Below are 18894 nucleotides of genomic sequence, written 5' to 3'. Positions count from 1 at the left end.
GAATAACCACAGCAAAGCAATGGCTGCAGGAACCAGAGGGAAAATCATTTCCAAACTAGAGTTTTAAACCAGCCAAACCACGGGGGCCAGAGCTGCACTGGCCCAGGAACAGAGCCCATCGCGTGCCAATTATTTGCAGTTCAGGCGGACGGTCTCTGCTTCCACGGGACCTGCGACCCAGGGTGGAGAGATGGGGAGAAAGCCTTCATGCCCAGACGACCACATTTCTGGTTGTCGCTCTCTCATGAACAAGATCCCCAGAGAAGAACAACGAACGGGACACAGACATCCTGTTGAGCTTGGGGGAACAGCGAAGCACGATTACCAATACCTGCAACAATTCAATCCCTGGTCCTCCTCTTTCTCACCGTCAAAAGAGGATAGTGGTAGCTGAGCAGTCAAAATCACGCTCGACTTGCAACCCAATGCACCTGGATGAAAGCTACAACGCTACCTCTGAAATCCGGACACCCACCCCTCGTTACTGTGTTCACCTGGAGGACCACAGAGTTCCCAAGACTCTATGTTATGGGAAAAATGGTCCAAAATCTGGTATTTCTTCTCCGATTATCCGTGCAATCTGGGCACCAGACATGTGCAAGCCCAGCAGCGTTACCTGCAGCAACATGCAACAAAGGCTGCGCTGGAGAAGAATCCAGAGTGGGAAACAAGGCAGGGGCCACAAAGTAATTCAAAGGACTATGTGATTATGAACCATGATCTGAGAACGGAGAAGGGTATCTAAGCAACTGGCTAAGAAGGAGAGGGATGGCAAGGCAGAGGACGCCGTCAACATCCTAATTAAAAAACGTCAAACGATGAACGAGGAAACCATAATAAATTCATATCCACGTGAAAAATGTCCAGCCTCCTTAGGGATCAAGAATTAAAAGGAAAACAGAGGGAAAATGCTGTTTGTAATCTATCAATGTGGCAAACACAACGACAGGATGAGGTTGAGACTTGGAAAACGGGGACTCCTGCTTGTGGGTTATGTTACTGCACATATGCTCCCTGGATGCTTGGGAGCGTATGTGAGGATGAATATAGTCTCAACAGTTTTACACTCTCTGAATTGGTGTTTGCATTTCTAGCAATTTCGTTTTCTGTGAAACACACACAACACACGTGTCCTTTATCAATATATTCCTACCAACCTTAGTTAGAAATTTGTGAAGCCAGGAGAGTTGGGGAAAGGTTCAATAAATTACGTAATAGGACATTATGACGCCCTTAAAATTCTTGATTTTTTTCGAAGACTGTTATTTTGTCATGAAGAAAAACTTCAGGGTATAAGTTTAGGGTGGAAAAGGCAAAATCTGACAGGAACTAAAGGCAGCAAGATCGCAAATAAAAGAAGTTCATATTTATATATGGATATGTATGTTTTCTGTGTCTGTGTATAGAGACATGCATACACAGAACTGAAAAGAAAGATGACAGAACTTCGTCATTAGTTCTAGGGGAGGAGGACTAACGGTATTTACAGGATGCTTTATACCTTCTTGTATATATGTATCGAATGTTCTACTTATCTTTGCAATCAGGAAAGAAAAAGAGCCTGCAAAGTACAATTTTATCATACTGTCTTTCTGACGCTGGAGACATTGTCATAGTAAATGCCCCAAACTCCTCAAATATGGTAATTTGTACAAATGGGAATAAAAAAGAAAATGACCCTGGGCTCCCAGTTGGCCTGAAAGACCCTAATTGAAAAAACTTCAATTTGTTAAAGAATGATGTTCTGCCAAATACTGTGCGTCTGGCCCTTGTCATAGAATCAAAAAAAAAAAAAAAAAAAAAGATTCCCTTTTTAAGCCCTTATTCCTTTAGCACAAGCACCTAATAAACGGGTAATAAATACTTGTTGCAGAGAATTGAATTAACGCAGATTTCTAATCTCTACAGTTTTCCCCTCGTGAAAGAAAGCTCTGATTATTATAGTGCAGAATTTGAAGACACAACAGCAAACATACCCTAGGTCTAAAACCTTGGGTTTGCCACACCTTCAGAACCCTCATCGATGGGAAAGCTCCATTTCTTTATCCCAGCCTCTTTTTCGGTAGGTTTAGCTGGAAAAAGGAAAATGACCCCTACGGTATCTGCTGAAAAGAGAGACATAAAAGGTAGAGTGATTATTTCAAATTGAGAGCCCTGTGGATTTGCAAGGAGGAAATAAACACCATGATGGCGGTGGGCATGTCTTCAGGGGTCCATCCTGGCCAGGGACACGGCCAGCCCACAGCCTGAGGAGGGCTCCGATTCCCCATCTCAAAGGTCTTGTCTGTTCTTACATTATAGCATCAGCAGATCAATGTCCATGAAACCCACAATGGGATGGAAAGCATCTAAATCAGTGTTCCAAGACAAATGCACCAAACCGCCAGGGCGGTGCCCCAAAGCAGTGTGGGAGCACCCCCAAAATACACACAAACAATAAAATACTACTCATGGGATCCCCCCAATACACACAAGCCACAAAGAGCCAGCCATTCGGGGGAACCCCCCTAAATACACACAAACCACAAAGAGCCAGCCATTCGGGGGAACCCCCCCAAATACACACAAACCACAAAGAGGCAGCCACTCGGGGGGATCCCCCAAATACACACAAACCACAAAGAGCCAGCCACTCGGGGGACCCCCCCAGATACACACAAAGAACCAGCCAGTCATGGGTAGATCATGATGAAGAGCACGCAGTGGCAACAGGAGTATGGATATGATAAGAGGACATCCATCCTTCCCAGAGGACAGCCAGAAAGGAGATAGGATGTCAAGGGAAATTGTTCCTACAGGGAAAGAACCTGATGGCTTTCCTTTGTAGTGATCACAGTGACACATTTAACTCTAACTCTGCAAAAGAAAAAAAAAAAAAAAAAAGAAAAGAAAAGTCTGGGTGTGCGTGAGAGAGAGAGAAAGAGAGAGGCTAAGAAAAAACACGAAGTGTGTTTGGGTTTTCATGTTGAGAACATTCTTAAAGGAGTATCTTTGCTGTTGACTCATCATTTCACCGCAAACATGCCTCTTGGAGAACATTCTCAACACGGAATCCACAAGGGTGCTGAAGCAGAAACGACTATGTATAAACACAGGTCTGTGTGTGTGTGTCTGAGACCACTATACGGTTTTTATGTACGGCTTCATTCAAACTGTAGGCGGCAAAGCAAACTACATGTCGAATGGCAGCTTCCACCGTGGGGTGGCTTAGGGGGGGATGAGGGGAAAAGGGGCAAAATGGTTGGAAAATGAGAGTCCAAGAGGGGCTGTGCTGTGGACGAGTGTGTGTGATGGGCAGCATGATTACTGGGACTTGAGTTCTTGGGGGGTGTGAACCCAGGGAAGTTCCCACTACCAGACTCAGAGCTGGGGAAAGGTGTGAACCACGGCACTAGGCATCCACTTTGTTGTAGGAGGCTCATTCCCATCACTAAAGAAACACCCCAAATGCATCATGTCTCCTACCTCTGTCCCTCACCCATCCTTTCCGACTTGACCCAACAAATGCCCAAAGACCACAGAGGAAGCTGGAAACTCACTTCATTGCTTTTAGGATGCAGTCTGGTCCCATCCCACTCCTTCTGCCTCTCGAAATAGAACTGTCACGAGAGTAATTACCCTAATAAGGTTGGGAAAGCTGCAGCCTTCTTTTTTTTACATCACAGACATTGTAAGGTGATTCGAGATTTCAGAGCCTAAGGTTACTGTGTATAATTTCAAAGTTTCCTACAAGCCCGATACAAAAATTTCTGAAGGGAATTACATCTTAGCTACTGCATGCTTTCCAATATTATGAAAGAGTTACAGCAAAAAAATAGTACTTAAGTGATATTTTCAAATTATTGAGAAGGGAACTAGAGAATGGGGACTAAACCAATTCTTCACATTCCTAATGAAGATGACTTACGATAATATCTGAAATAAACTAAAGACTAGTAGTTTTTTTTAAATCATGGAACGTTACAAAGTTCTCTAACACTTCAAATGTGTGGTTTCTGAATAGGAAACCAAAATTACTTTTAGTTATCAGTATGATGTTCAGTATCGTTAAATGTGCTTCACAAACTTATCTTCTGGATTTGTACGATAATGTCTCCAAAAGTGAGGACGTTATTAGGCAATTTCCTATTTCTAGCAAATAGAATTGTCCTTGAAAGATAAATTTATTCTGGAGTCGATGTTTTTTTGGTTGAGGCTTACTTTAAAAAGCGAAACCCGCAAGTAACTAAGTGAGGAAATGACATCTGCTCATTACTGTAAATGTACATTAGCTATGCATTTGATCAACCCCTCCCTGAATATTAGACTGTAGCAATAAATAAACTTGAAACATAACTAGAAACAACGAGCTCCTCATTCATCTGGTATGAAATGTTACACAATTCAAAGCAACTCAGCAAACCCCCTCAGGCTCTGGAAACAAACTGCAAAAAACCAAACAACTAGAGACTAATGTACAGTTAACAAAACTTTCAAATTCAAGGAAAGAACCTAGGTTTCAAGTCATGAAAGCAGGGGATTAGGAAGACATAATGCAAATGGGTAAATTTCCATTAGGTCTTCAAATCCAGAGTTGATTTTAATACAAAGAGAGAAATACAGTAGTATAGGTTAAAGCAATATAGAGATACCCTTAAGGCAGGACAGAGATACAACGTAGTACAATGGTGTAGGTTAAAGTAATAGTATACCAACCACTCATCAGCAATTGATTATAATTTTAAAATTCAAAGATTGTACTCCTAAAATTATAAAAATCTAATTACAGACATTTGATGACTGCCTTCCAACACTTTATACAGAAACACAAAGAATTATAAGCTGTTCTATAGATTATTTCCTGATTGACTTCAAATAAGATCGTATTTTATACTTCAAACAATACAGTAGACTATCTTTCCATACAGCTCACCCCTAAAATGGAAAGTTTAACATGAGCTTCATATAGGAAAAAGAATCAAAATAAACAGAACACCTGACGTGCAGGATAAATATTGGAACTGCTACACTTCAATGACTGTCAGTAAGATGAGTAAAATGCATGCAGTGGAATATGGCAGGAAATTCCCGTACCTTAGTTTAAAATTTTGTTTCACTATATACAGAAAAAAGGTACTTGCTTGTGCCAGGAATCAGATACTTTTGCTCCTCTCTGGAATCCCAGGCTGGCGAGTAGGAGACAATCTTTAACAGGTATGAGGTTTCTTCACTTTTGGCCAAGAGGAAGACTGAGAAATCCCACAGAAGACATAAAGATCATTTTTTACATTGTGTAAGTTAGAAGCCAAATCACATCAGAAAGGCCTTTTTTTTTTTTTTCACGTAACTTTCTTGGTTGACTGAAATCCAAAGAATATCACTTAATATCAGTATTAGTATAGCAGAGGAACCACTTTTTTCATTCATGTATTCAACGATTATTTACTAAACATCTACAAGGCACCCTGAATTGCTGGACTACCATAGGGAGAGGCGTATGTCTCCTGTACTCAAAGAGCTTACAAAGCATCTGCAAAAACAGACAGGATCCAGATCAACACTGGACAAAGAATACATCCACAATGGTATGAAACTGTCAACGGGACCAGGGCGCGTGGAGCATGGTGTGGGCCTCACTAGCTGGAGGCCCAGTGCAAGGAGAGGCTGGCTTGTGTGGAGGCCCAGAGGAAGATGAAAACAAAGCAAGGGTGCGGCAGGTGCAAGAAGGGCCTGAGGGACACGGAGGGTGCGAGGAGCCCTATGATAGAGGCCTGTCCAGCTGTGGTTCTGGAATTCCACCTTCCTTCCGATGGAAAGCCGTTGGAGAGCTCTAGTAGGGCCAGAGGCAGGATCAGGCCTGGGCGTTGAGAAGGTGCCTCTGGCTCCCGGTGGTAGGAAAGGCCTTGATGGATGCAGACGGATCACCGGAGGCCAGTGTGTTGTACACGTGCGAGATGAAGCCGGCTTAGCTCAAGGTGTGCCACATCCAGCTGGAGAAACAAGAGACAGCAAAGAAGCCGACGCAAGGGGCCTTTGGGGCTTTTGACATTCGAGAGCTTCGCATATCAACGCAATCTCCTCCAAGACAATCCATGAGGCTTTTTGTTGTTGTGAATCCCTGTGGTTCGACAGCAGCGCCGCTAAGGAAATCATGGGTACGACACAGGGGAGGCCACGGACAGACCTCGCTCGTCTTTATGTAAGTAACTGAACAGGCTCCAGCCTCACTGCTGTCCTCGCTTAGAAGACAGGACAGGTGGGGAAATCAGGGGCCGCTGTTTTTACTTACAAATCCTCTGTCCGTAAGAAGGTGCACTAGACATGAGTATCAGCGTGGGTCTGCTGCAAGTGGATGGAACTGACGGAGACCACTCCCCACATCCCAGGGCCCAAGGAGCTTCCCAGGAGCAGCCAGTGGAGCCCTCGGGGTTCCAACAGGCACGGTTTGCCAAGCACTGAATATCGGGTTGAACGTTCTAAATGTCTTCCCTGGGATGGACGTCAAGTAGCAAACTAAGCATTGGGCTGGATTGTGTCTGTAATGTCTTCTTATAAATGCAACGCCTTGTTCCTTAAGTCTTCTCACACGCTACCTTTCTTTTTTCTTTTTTATATTGAGGCATAGTTGACTTACGATGCTGTGTGACTTTCAAGTGTACGGCAAAAGTGATTCAGTAATACATTAGATATATTCTTTTTCAGATCCTTTTCCATTACAGGTTAGTGCAAGATATTGAATACAGTTCCCTGTGCGCTACGGCAGGTCCTTGTTGTTTAGCTATTTTCTATGTAGTAGTGTCTATCTGTTCGCCCCAACCTCCTAATTTATCCCTCCCCACAACCCCTTCCCCTCTGGTAACCGTACGTGTGTTCTCTGTGCCTGCGAGTCCGTTTCTGTTTTGTAAACACGTCTGTCTGTATCGTTTCTTTAGATGCTACAAAGAAGAGGTATTTGTCTCTTTCTTCACATGCCCTCTTTCGAAACGCTGAACAGAAGCACTGCTCTCGATTCTGAAGGCAGGCAGCGCCTGCTAGGGAGGACGCCAATGGGCTTTGAGAGTCTGGCACTCACGCGAGGATCCACAGACCCACAGCGCCTGAGTTCATCGCGCTGCGGAAATCACGCAGAGACAAACACAGAAGGCAAGGTACCAGAACCCTCTCCCCATAAACCGACACGACTCCCTCACCTGTATTCAGGGCGGAGACCGCTGTCACGTGAACCCTGTCCTCAGGTCAGACACAGCAGGAGCTGGGAAGGTTTGGAGGGGGGGGTGGGAACTGTCACGGACACACTCTGAATGCACCTCTTGGCAAGAACCTACTGTGTGCTCAACGGTAAGTAAAGAAGCTACCCGGAAAGGCAAGGTGACAGCCTCCACAGTTACTTTGTAACTAGCGCGTACAAAGAGATGGATTCATCATCTTAGAGCCACGGGGATGACGCTGCGCCGCACACAACCTACAACCACACCGTAGGGTGATCCACCAAAAGGGAACCAGAATATGCAGGGCCCCATGGTCCGCAGAAGCTCCCTGGAGGCAGGGACACACAACATATACCTCTAATGACTGGCCCTGTACAAAATTTTAAAGACAAAAATCAATGGCACTAAACCACCTCTTCCAACAGGAGAAGCAAAATAAAACGTCATACGTATTTCTCCCAAAAATCGCTTTTTGGAAACTATTCAACCTTACAAAATAGTCGAAAGAATAAAAACAAACCCAGGTATACTCCTTCACTTGGGACGGCTAACTGTTGACATGTTGCCACACTTGCTTGCTTGCTTTCTGTCTCTACGTGTACACATGTGTGTACACACACAGAGGGACCTAGGTATACATCATACATTTTTTCTACATCAGAAGATTCTAAAAGAATAAGGCATGTACTCGTATTTGTGGATCATGACATTTCAGAGGGAGCTGCATACAGGATGACGCTTCACCCCCTAAGCAGTTTGGCCCGGGTCTCCTAGAGTAAGGATAGTTTTCCCCCCGACCTCGCTACCATGAAAACGAGGAAGAGTAACACTGATTCAATCAACAAACCTCCTACACAGTCCCCAAATAATTGTACCACCTGGGTCTTTTTTCCAATCCAGGATCCATTCGAGATTCAGATACCCTTGTGTTTCTTGGCCTTTTGAAATCTGGAACCATTCCCTCACCCCTGACCTTTCTTGGTTTTGCATGACACTGACTTTTGGGGGTTAGAATCCAGGTTCAATTGTCTTATAGACAATGTAGTATGTCTGGATTTGTCTATTTCCTCGTGTACAGATGCGGGTTGAACCTTTCTGTCAGGGATATTACACCGGTTTTTTGGTGTCCTTCTTGTTACCTCCTATGAGGAGGTACGTGACAGCAAGGTGCCCCACTCTTGGGGGTCTTGGTTAAGAGTACAGCCACAGATTGCGCTATTTTATGTCCCAATTTACTTCTTAACGAACTTTCTCTCCGTCAGTTTCTCTGAGACACACAAAATAGCAGAGTGAGCACAGACTGCTAGCAGGTCCCGTCAAAGAAAACGACATCTCATAAAAAGCAGATTTCCTCCTGTTTTCTTTTTTAGTTCATAAGACAGCTTTAACATCCCTAAACCTTTTTTTTTCCTGGATGGGAACAAATTAGAAATACCAGAGACAAGATCAAAGTATTTCCTTGATTATCTTTAAAGTCTTCATCCACTTAAGGAAAGGGAAAGTTTTAGATATAAGAACCCCAAACTCCAGATGGTGAAGTACATTAAAATACCCTGTGAGGACGCCTTTATGCTGGTAAGATACAACGGATATTGTTATCAGGCATTTAGGAACAGATATTTCAGCCCCCACTGAAAGACTCTCCCTTTGCATCGACGGTTACAAAAGGCTAATGCATGCTGTATTAATTTATCATGAATGAATCATGACTCTTTTGCAGCTGCCTCCTTTGAATTAGCTACTGACTCTGTCCATTTTCTCCTGAGCTCTTCTAGCTGGGTCCAAAGAATGTCAATCTCCCTCTAGACTAAAACAACCCCAAAAACATATTACTCGAAGCATTTCCCTGCAACATACAGTGGTCTTGCAGCGGAATTATAATAAGACTCTACTTAGCAGGTGCTTCAGGTTTTGAAAGCTGGGTCACAAATCAAAGCCAGCTCCTGCATTAACAAGAACTTTAGAAAAGATTCCTTAAAACCCCCAAAAGTTTGTTTCTGAAAGAGAAAAGGAACACACGATCCTTTTGAAGAACAGAAATTACAGAAATCACAATAGAAAATGAACCTCTTAAGCTGCTCAGCATTAAGAGTGAACACAAGGCACGGCTCTAAGCCTCTGTGGATGTTTGCTCCAGGATGAGAACCCTGTGCTTCTCTGTTTAAATTTAACAGAAAAAAAAAAAAAAATCCTAAAAGGTGATTGTCTTTTTCCTCTCTTTAATTTGTATTCCAACTCTAATCCCTCAAAGTAAAAGACCACTGAATATTCTAAGAAGAAAGAGAGGATTAAGTCAAATCTCTTGTTGTATGGGTCAGGGTTTCTCCACGTGGCACCCGTGACGTTGGAGGCTAGGGTAACGCTCGGTTCTGTGCTGTCTGTGTATTGCGGGATGGGTGAACACTATCCCTGGCTTCCACCACCTGGATGCCAGGAGCCAAGCTCCTCCAAAGTTATGAGACCCAAAATGCCTCCAGAATTTGCCAACCTCCTCCGGAGGGCAAAGCCGCCCTGCAGCGGGAGAAGGGCTGTCGTCGGTAACCCCAGAGTCCCAAGCTGCATTGTGAAGATGGTTACATCTGTCTGCACCCCATCACCTTGGCTGGCAGGATCATCAGGTACTTAACCTACTTCTCCCAAACAAAGGGCATCCTTTACTTTTCATAACCGCCCTGGGAACCTGTCCTGTGCATCTCCATTGTACAGAGGAAACCCGGGCGCAGGAAGGTTAATCCTCTTCCTGAGAACGAGACCAGCAGGTGGGGAGTTGGGATCCAAAGTCTGGGTCTCCCTGACTCCACACGGTTCCACCTCTGGGAGCCTTTGCATACCAACGCGAACCATATCTTGTCTGACAGCATTTCCGTGCCCATTCCTCCGAGCCTGCTGCTGGTGGTGGTGGGGACACTGAATGCCCCGCAGTGCCCCCCTGACATCATAATGGCAGAGTATCATCAAGATGCAGCCTCTGTCTGAGAGGAGGGTGTCTAGCAGGGAATGTCACCTGCAAGGTCTTTGAAAGTTGCTTCCTTCATCCTGTCTCCAGCAATATCACACACACACACACACACACACACACACACACACACACATACTCACCTGAACCAGGGGCAGCCTGCAGGAAGAAAGCTTGTGCTGTGCCTTGGGTGATGAGGCCGACACACACTGAGAAAACTCCACCCCTAAATTCTCTGAGACACGCTGATTATTACTGCTGACTAGTGTACATGCCCTCATGGGCCCAGGACAGCTCTTCTCCAGGAAAACATGTTTGTCCCCATTCCTTCTCCCCTTTAACAAAGTGACCTTTTGTTGGGAAGTCGTGTCTGAAGGAAAAGGAGAGCTGGGGCGGCTCCAAATTGATGTCACCCCTGCAATATGGTAATGTCCCAAAACACCGTTATAAAGGGCATCAAATACCCACTGGACGCAGACAATGCACACGGTCAGGGCGACGAGAGAGTCTTGTGAATAGGCCATGATATTTCCAGAGCCAAAGTACCCGTCCACGCGCTTCTTGTACTTACAGTGACAACAATTTCAGATGGCCTTGGGCGACTGTCCTCCAGACCTTATGTTACCGAGACCGCCGTGAGCAGCAACGGGGATGGTGGGTGCCTCTCAGCAGACAGAAACAGGGTGCACCAGGCTCATCCTGTGAATTCATCCAAGAAGAAAAATTGGACACCGAACCACCACATTCTGAAACACTTCAATGAAACGAGCGCTTTCTGGCCTAGGGGACTCCTCCTCCTGCGTGTTTTCTTCTTTCCATGCTCTGCCCAACTCCTACTCATCCACAGGTGTCAGCTGAGTGGCCACCACCTCAGAGAAGCCCCCTGTGATTTATACAATCTTTATAAAGCATGTGCCCCACGGTTGGCAAATCCTAGCACTGTTTTTTCTTCCCCCCTCGATAGCAGTTGTCACTATTTGCAATAGTCTATTTATTTGGTTTCATTTTATTTGGTATCTGTCCTTCCCACAGGCTCTAAGAGTCAACAGGTCAGGGCTAATTCTTTGTCATAGCAAGCTCTCGCTAAATATTTTCCCAACAGAGCTGGGGTCACAGACTACGGGGCAGGGGACTGTGCCCCCATCTGCTTTTGGAGCCAAGTAAGAATGTTTTCACATTTTTAAACGGTTGAAAAAAGGACATTTTTGTGACACGTGAAAAGTCCATGAAATTCATATTTCAGGGTCCATAAGCAAAGTCCAAAAATACTGGAACACCCATTCATTTACTTATTACCTGTTTGCCCCTATATTACAAAGTCCGAGTGGAGTAGTTGCGACAAAGATTGTTTGGCTTGAAAAGCTGAAAATGTTTTACTATCTGGCCCTTTACAGAAAAAGTTTTTCGATCTCTGGTATAGAGCCCCACCCACGAATTGAAAATGAGTTCAAAAAAAGCCAACTCAATGCCCTTCAACCTGAAGAATATATATACATATTTTTTCAAATTGTTGACATTTAGACAAAAACTAGCATGTCCCATGGAGCAATTTCTTGTGTAAATCTATTGTTTATCCTTTTAAAATAGGAAGCATAATCTCACTTGGTAAATAATATTCACAAGGGGCTTCCCTGGTGGCACAGTGGTTGAGAGTCCACCTGCCGATACAGGGGACCCAGGTTCGTGCCCTGGTCCTGGAGGATTCCACATGCCGCGGAGCAGCTGGGCCCGTAAGCCATGGCTGCTGAGCCTGTGCATCTGGAGCCTGTGCTCTGCAACTGGAGAGGCCACAACAGTGAGAGGCCCGCGTACCACAAAAAAAAAATAATAATAATATTCACAAGAGAATGCTACGTTAGAGAAAAATTACTATTCCATAGATTTTTGTCAATCTAAGTCTTGCTTTATTGAAGTTCAGCTCCCAGCAACAATTTCTTGGGTTCAGTCAGTACCCCAGAAATATTTTCCCCCCAGAGATGGCATTTGAAACTGTCATCAATCTTCTGGCATGGCTTTCCATCTTAGGTTCTACTGAAAACAAATGGTGTAAAAAAAGTTCATTTGTTCCATTTTTAAAATTAGATTCCACATATAAGTGAATGAACTTTTTTACAAAACAGAAACAGATGTGCAGATCTCGAAATCAAGTCTATGGTTACCAAAGGGGAAACACGGGGGGGAACTGATAAATTAGGAGTTTGGGACTGACATACACACACTACTATGTATAAAATAGATAACTAAGAAGGACTTACTGTACCGCACAGGGAACTCTACTCAATACTCTGCAATGACCTATATGGGAAAAGAATCTGAAAAAGAGTGGATATATATGTATAACTGATTCACTTTGCTGTACACCTGAAACTAACACAACATTTAAAATCAACTATACTCCAATAAAAATTAATAAAAGTTAGAAAAAAATTTTAGAAAAGGAATGGTGTGCTATCAGTGTTGACCCTTTGCCTCTGTCTTCAGGAACGAAGGAATCTCTGGGCATGGTCACCTCTTCTGCCCTCTCTCCAGGATATTAATTGGCAAGATTAAGATCGTAAGGACGTAGATTTGAACACGTGGGTGACGCCCCTTGCAGGGCAGGGAAGACCCACATCATCATTTTTCCTTTCTTGTGCGCACACCTTTTATTGACAGGAAACAGATTTTAAGAGATCAGCATGGAAGCCCTTTGGCCCGCATGTGATACTTTATGGAGAGGAACAAACACGTCTAAAGGGATTAAGTCACAATGCCTCTCACAGTGGTATTGCCACCAGGGACTATACCTGCAGGAGGAACACACACATAGGAAAGTCTAATGGCCCATGCGCAGAGCACACTTTTCAAAATAACGCTGGCGTGTTCTCACCCGGGGCGATTTTGCCCCACAGGGGCCACTGGACGATGTCTAGAGACATTTCTCGTTCTCGTAAATGTGTGGATACTATTGGTATCCAGTGAGGAGAGGCCAGGGATGCTGCTAATTACCTTATGATGCACAGAACAGCCTCTCCCACTGCCAACCACAAACACGCATCCAACCCAGTCCCGCACCGCAAAGAACGAGCTGGTCTCAAACATCGCTAGTGCCAAGGTTGAGAAACTGCGTTAGATAATCGGTCTGGTCATCATTAAACCCGGTGTGATGCCAGAGATTGGCAAAAATGTGGATGGGGCTGGAGGGGGCGTGTCACACCAGTGTGTTCCAACAGTCACGCACAGCCAATTGTGAGTGGTAGTTCCACTATGACTGTGATAAGTTGTGTGAAAATAAAAGTCTCTGGAGATGAAATTTATAACCCAAGTTATAGCCACAGAACAAGAAAATTGAAGATCAGGGGGTTAGGTCTGCTTTATTATTAGGAACCTATATTTTGATTTAGTTCGTGAGTTAACAGTAAGCATGCTCCGTGACCCTTCCCACTGTTTATCTAATCGTCGCAACTGTCATTTACTTGGTCATTTTTTCATCATTCTCATCCCCTCTCCAAATGCGGTTTTAGTTGTACAACACTGAAAATCACGACAGTGGTGTAAGGGCGGAGTTAGAACCCACCGTTCCTTGTCCTTGATTGCGAGACACCAAAAGCCCTGGAAACCGAAAGATTTTTGTACATTTTGTTTTTTATTTGGCAGCGAAACCCAACCTGAACCGACTTGAGGCATCCGTCTGGTCTCAGCCCTCGTGCCTCAGCTGTTTGCTAGTATCATGCTGCACTGTCATGAAACACTAGGCTCAAGTGCACCGGGAAAGCATCAAAAGTAGGTTAAGACACCTCGTGAGTAACAGTGAGAGGAAAGAAGGAAGGTATTTGTCATTAGCAATAGCCCAGAAGCATGGTTACCAGATAAGGTCAGCCTCGGAGGACTCTTACTTGAAGAAGATGGTCTAGAAAGATGGTAAACAGATGAAAAGGATGAAAAGGTCAGTGGATGAAGTTCGACTGATGGTTTTGCCATAGGTTTGCAGATCTGGTCCCAGGATCTATTTCCTGGGGCTCCATGAAAGACAGAAGCTGATACGAACTTTAGTCCTGAAAATACATGTAACACGGATGAAAACAGCCCTATCTTGCCACTAAGCTATGATCCCAGAGAAACCCTTACAAGCTGTGGGACAGAGGTCTTCTAGCTTAGGTGGACGGTCGTGAAAAAACAGCCAAGACGATGGCAATGTGAACTCAAATCACCTCTTCATCCTCACCCACACAGGAAGGGTTTTCTAAGAAATATTCCCCGAGTAGTCCAAGCACCAGCATACCAAGAGTAGACAAGCCAGGCTAGAACAAAACTGTAAAATAATATAGTTTCTAGAGTGCTCTCTCACACATTTCTCGTGAAATGTAACACTTCAGGTACTTATTTCTTCTTTGATATGAAATCTATCAAACCACGGGTTTCTGTATTCCATGAAGAGCAGATAAACATTTTCTTCCATTCTACGTTGGTTGTATACTGATAAGTGCAAAGTTAACAGTGGTGGTCATGATCACAGAATTGTGAACTACAGTGGGAAAAAAAAATCACGTAGAACAGGGGTTGGCAAACTATGACCCCCGGGTCAAACCAGCCCACTACCTGTTTTTGTAAATAACGTGTTATTGGAAACACAGCCGTGCACACGTTCATTTATGTACCGTCTATGGCTGCTTTTGCCCTGTCATTGCACAGCTGACCATATGATCTGCAAAGCCAACAATATTTACCATGTATGTGGTCTTATACAGAAACTGTTGGCCGACCCCTGACCCAGATATGGCTAAGATATGTGATCTGTTAATTCTTGGCCTCAAGAACCAGAGATTATGGCAAATTCGCTCCACAAGAGAGACCACTCAGAAAGGACACTAGATTGACAAGACAGACTGTAATAAAAGAAGTCCCTGGGAGGGTCGATTTTCACATGACCATTTGGTCCCTGTAGACCCTTGTTCCCTAACCATCACCGCTTGGCCAAATAGTACAGGATGAGGGTACTAGGCTGACTCTAAAGCACCCCATCACAAAGGTCCTCAAGCATCCAGAGATCATGGACATATGTTACGGGTTCGTGTACAGCTACTTCTTACTTTGACTTGCCTACATCTCATGCTTTCCTTAGAGACAGGAAGTACCCAGGGTGCTGATGGTCTATCCTCATACAATTTAATTTACCAGTATTTGAATACAGTGTAACTATCAGAGCAGTTGTCTTCATGTATCCCACTGGGAGAAATAGTCATACATTTTTCGGCAGGAATATTAACACGTTTGATTTCAGAGTGCTGCCACCACCTGCTGAGGGGGTCCTATGAGCTACGGAAAAGGCACTTGTTAACTTTCTAAAGCATGCATAACTCAGTTCCAAGCTCCAGTCCTTGGAGTCCTGGCTCCAAGGACTTCAGATAAGAAATTGTGTATTGATATTCAACGGTGGAAGTCCTGGGAATTTAATCAGAGTGACTGCCAAGATGTCACTATATATCAACGACATCTGGAATCAGACCAAATTAGACAGCTGCACCCCTAATTCACAGAAGCCCCTTCAAAAGCAACAAAAGCCACGTGGTATTTCCCTGTCTCCCAGGGTGGAGACTCAATTATGTTGCTGGGAGGCTGGGTTGATTTCAAACCCACAGTCGAAAATGTTAGGATTTTTCATAGTTCAGTCCAACTGCCAAGTGGCATTTATGCCTGAAATGGGGCCGAGTATGAACTTATGACACAAAACAAATTCCATAAATCAGCTAAACAGAATAACGTTGACCCAATGAGGGGAAAGAATTACAACCACGGAACTGTCTTTTTTTGCCATGGGTGGGGACAGTTTCCAATGTGCCAACAAATTCAATTTGTGTTGTCTTCATCTTACTCAGGCCATTTTCTGGTTTGCTCTGGAGGTTGTTACTGTCTTCATTATATTCTAAGAATATTGTAATTTTCAAAGGGTCGGTTGGTCATTTGATACTTCAAGAAATGGAAGGCTCTCAGGATCAGGTAATTGTTTTCACTCATATGTTACAGAAAGAAAACATCTCCATTTGCAAAACTACACACTGGAGATGCAACTAATATCTCCCAGAACCTATTCTGTGTGCTATCCTAGTAAAACCTTTAACTATGGAATCAAGCACAGGGAGGTCCTGTTTAATAACCTGGACGATCTTGGGTGAACGATTTTGCCCCTGAGTCTCAAATCAACTGAGCCATTCTCCCCATGGAAGCCACATTCTTTGTACTTCCCATTGTCCAAAAGGCTGTGTGTAGCATCAGACAGAAGGGGGATCTCACTAAATGTTTGCTGCATTTATGTCTTCAATTAGTTGTACGACAAGTTCTGAAGGTTTCTCCTGGGGAACTAGCAAGAGTCTTGGGGAATTCAGAAGTTTAACGAAGAACTGGAAATGAAGAGGGAGTCCTTGGTGTTCCATTGGTTAGGACTCTGAGCTTCCACTACCGAGGCGCAGGTTCGATCCCTGGCGGGGGCACTAAGATCCCACAAGCTTCGAGGCGTGGCCAAAAGAAAAAAAAAAGAACTGGAAATAAAGAGCTGTGGGAAACTATTATAATTATCAACCTCTATAAAAACTGTAAATGTGAAAACAAATTGAGTAAGATATACAGCTTGACTACGGTTGCCAGCAACCCCTGGTGTTTCTGGGCTTGTAGACCCGCCACTGTAAGTTCTGCCTGCATCAGCACGTGCAGTTCTCGCCATGTATCTTCCCATCATTCTCCCTCCGCAAGGCTCTATGAGTCTCTTTATAATGACACAGCCGCACTGGATCGGGGCCCACCTGACTCCTGTGGGACCTCACCTTTACTATGTACATCCTCAGCGACCCTACTTCCAAATAAGGTCGCATTCCAAGGTTCTGCCAATAACTGATTGGCAGCAGGGGTTGGGGAGAGGGTATCACTCTTCAACCCAGAACAAGCAGCCTTCTCCAACAATGGATGGGTATCCCCAGTGTACCCACCTCCTAGAATACAGGGAGGGAGAAATGGAGGAAAGCTAGAGCCGATCAAGAACTCACCCACCTTTCTCCTATCTGCAGGTTGTCCCAAATTTCCTCATTTCTACCCTGTCTTAAACCAGCATCCGTAAAGCAACCCCAGGACGCTTACACATTCCACAGGCATTCACTGTTGTTCAAAGCACTTTCCTACCCATCCCACCTGTAACAGGCTGTGTTTGTGAAAAGACGATTTCCCCTGGTTACAGGTAAAAGGACCTGGGCGGGGCGGGGGGGTCAAAGTTCTGAGCTAACGCTAGATTCCATTTCCAAGTCTAGTCAGATACATTGGTTCAAAAGCTACGACGGACACCTGCTGGTAGTGGCAAGTTATAGTCACTCCACAATAAGGAACATCCATCCTCTGGGGTTCAGGGGGAGCCCAGCTCCAGGCACTTTAGGGCACATTATTAACACTGAGCCAACACCTAGAGCACACACCTGTACACTAGCTTCACGCCGCTGCTCTTCCTCTAGATTCTGAAGGACTCTGGCACCCACTGTGGGATGAACTGCTTCATGAAAGACACTATAAGACGGCCATTGATTTTGGATGGATCAAGCCTATATGGCAAAATGCTGACAACTACTGAATCTATCATCATCATCTGTAAACCCATCAACTATTGAATCTATCATCATCATCTGTAAACCCGTCAACTATTGAATCTATGATCACTATCCGTAAACCCTTCCACTGTGGAATCTGTGATCATCTGTAAACCTTTCAACTATGGAATCTATGATTGTCTGTAAACCCTTCAATTATCGACTATCATCAACTGTATACCCTTCAATTATTGAATCTAGGATCATCTGTAAGCCCTTCAATTACTGAATCTATGGTCAATGATGAAGGATATAAACATGATCATTCGTTCACGTGAGATTTAAGTGGGGGGAAAATTTGTAACAAAAAGTTGGGTAGAGCCTTAGGAAACAGAAACAAAGTATAAACTATAACCTTTTTTTAAAAGGCCATCCACATGAAGAAACTAGGGGTAAGACAGGAATAAAGACACAGACCTACTGGAGAATGGACTTGAGGATATGGGGAGAGGGAAGGGTGAGCTGTGACAGGGCGAGAGAGAGGCATGGACATATATACACTACCAAACGTAAGGTAGACAGCTAGTGGGAAGCAGCCGCATAGCACAGGGAGATGGGCTTGGTGCTTTGTGACCACCTAGAGGGGTGGGATAGGGAGGGTGGGAGGGAGGGAGACGCAAGAGGGAAGAGATATGGGAACATATGTATATGTATAGCTGATTCACTTTGTTATAAAGCAGAAACTAACACACCATTGTAAAGCAATTATACCCCAATAAAGATATTAAAAAAAGAAAAAAGGCCATCCACATAGCACCAACTCATGGGACAAACAAACTTCATCTCGGCCATGACGATGAGGTTCCTGAAACCGCCTTGGACTTGCAAGGCCAGCGGTAAGTCAATAAACAGCCTGAATGTGCCACGATGTCGCGGTGTGCTCGCGTTTTGCCAGGTGTCTGACGGTGATGTCAGGTGGTGGGCCGGGCACTCCACCAACGGCCGATGGCCACACGTCACACACCTGTATCCTTACACTTCAGTGGGCTTTGCAGCGTCCCGTCCTTGCTCAGGACACGTCCTTGGGGTGTTTATGTCAACACCTCATGGAAGGTCACGGTTCTCTAAAACAGCATCCCTCATATTCCTCAGCCGTAACCGTTCTTGGCATGACCTCACCTTATTAACTGGCATTTTTACGATGACC

General features: G+C 44.5%; 1 protein-coding gene across 3 annotated transcripts in view; it reads right to left on the bottom strand.

Annotated features, from left to right (window-relative positions):
• STS (steroid sulfatase) overlaps positions 1–18894 on the bottom strand; it is a 184359-nt gene that overhangs the window by 118870 nt on the left and 46595 nt on the right. The window contains exon 2 of one of the 3 annotated variants that reach the window (XM_033420235.2): positions 10715–10842. The exons of the other annotated variants lie outside the window; for them this stretch is intronic. The gene's annotated coding sequence lies outside the window, so the exon portion shown is untranslated. The remainder of the gene's footprint in view (positions 1–10714; positions 10843–18894) is intronic. 3 annotated transcript variants of the gene reach the window in all.

This window comes from Orcinus orca, chromosome X (assembly GCF_937001465.1).
Source record: "Orcinus orca chromosome X, mOrcOrc1.1, whole genome shotgun sequence".
NCBI classification, from domain to species: Eukaryota; Metazoa; Chordata; class Mammalia; order Artiodactyla; family Delphinidae; genus Orcinus; species Orcinus orca.
The sequence above is the reverse complement of the archived record's forward strand: the minus strand, read 5'-3'. Positions and strand labels throughout refer to the sequence as shown.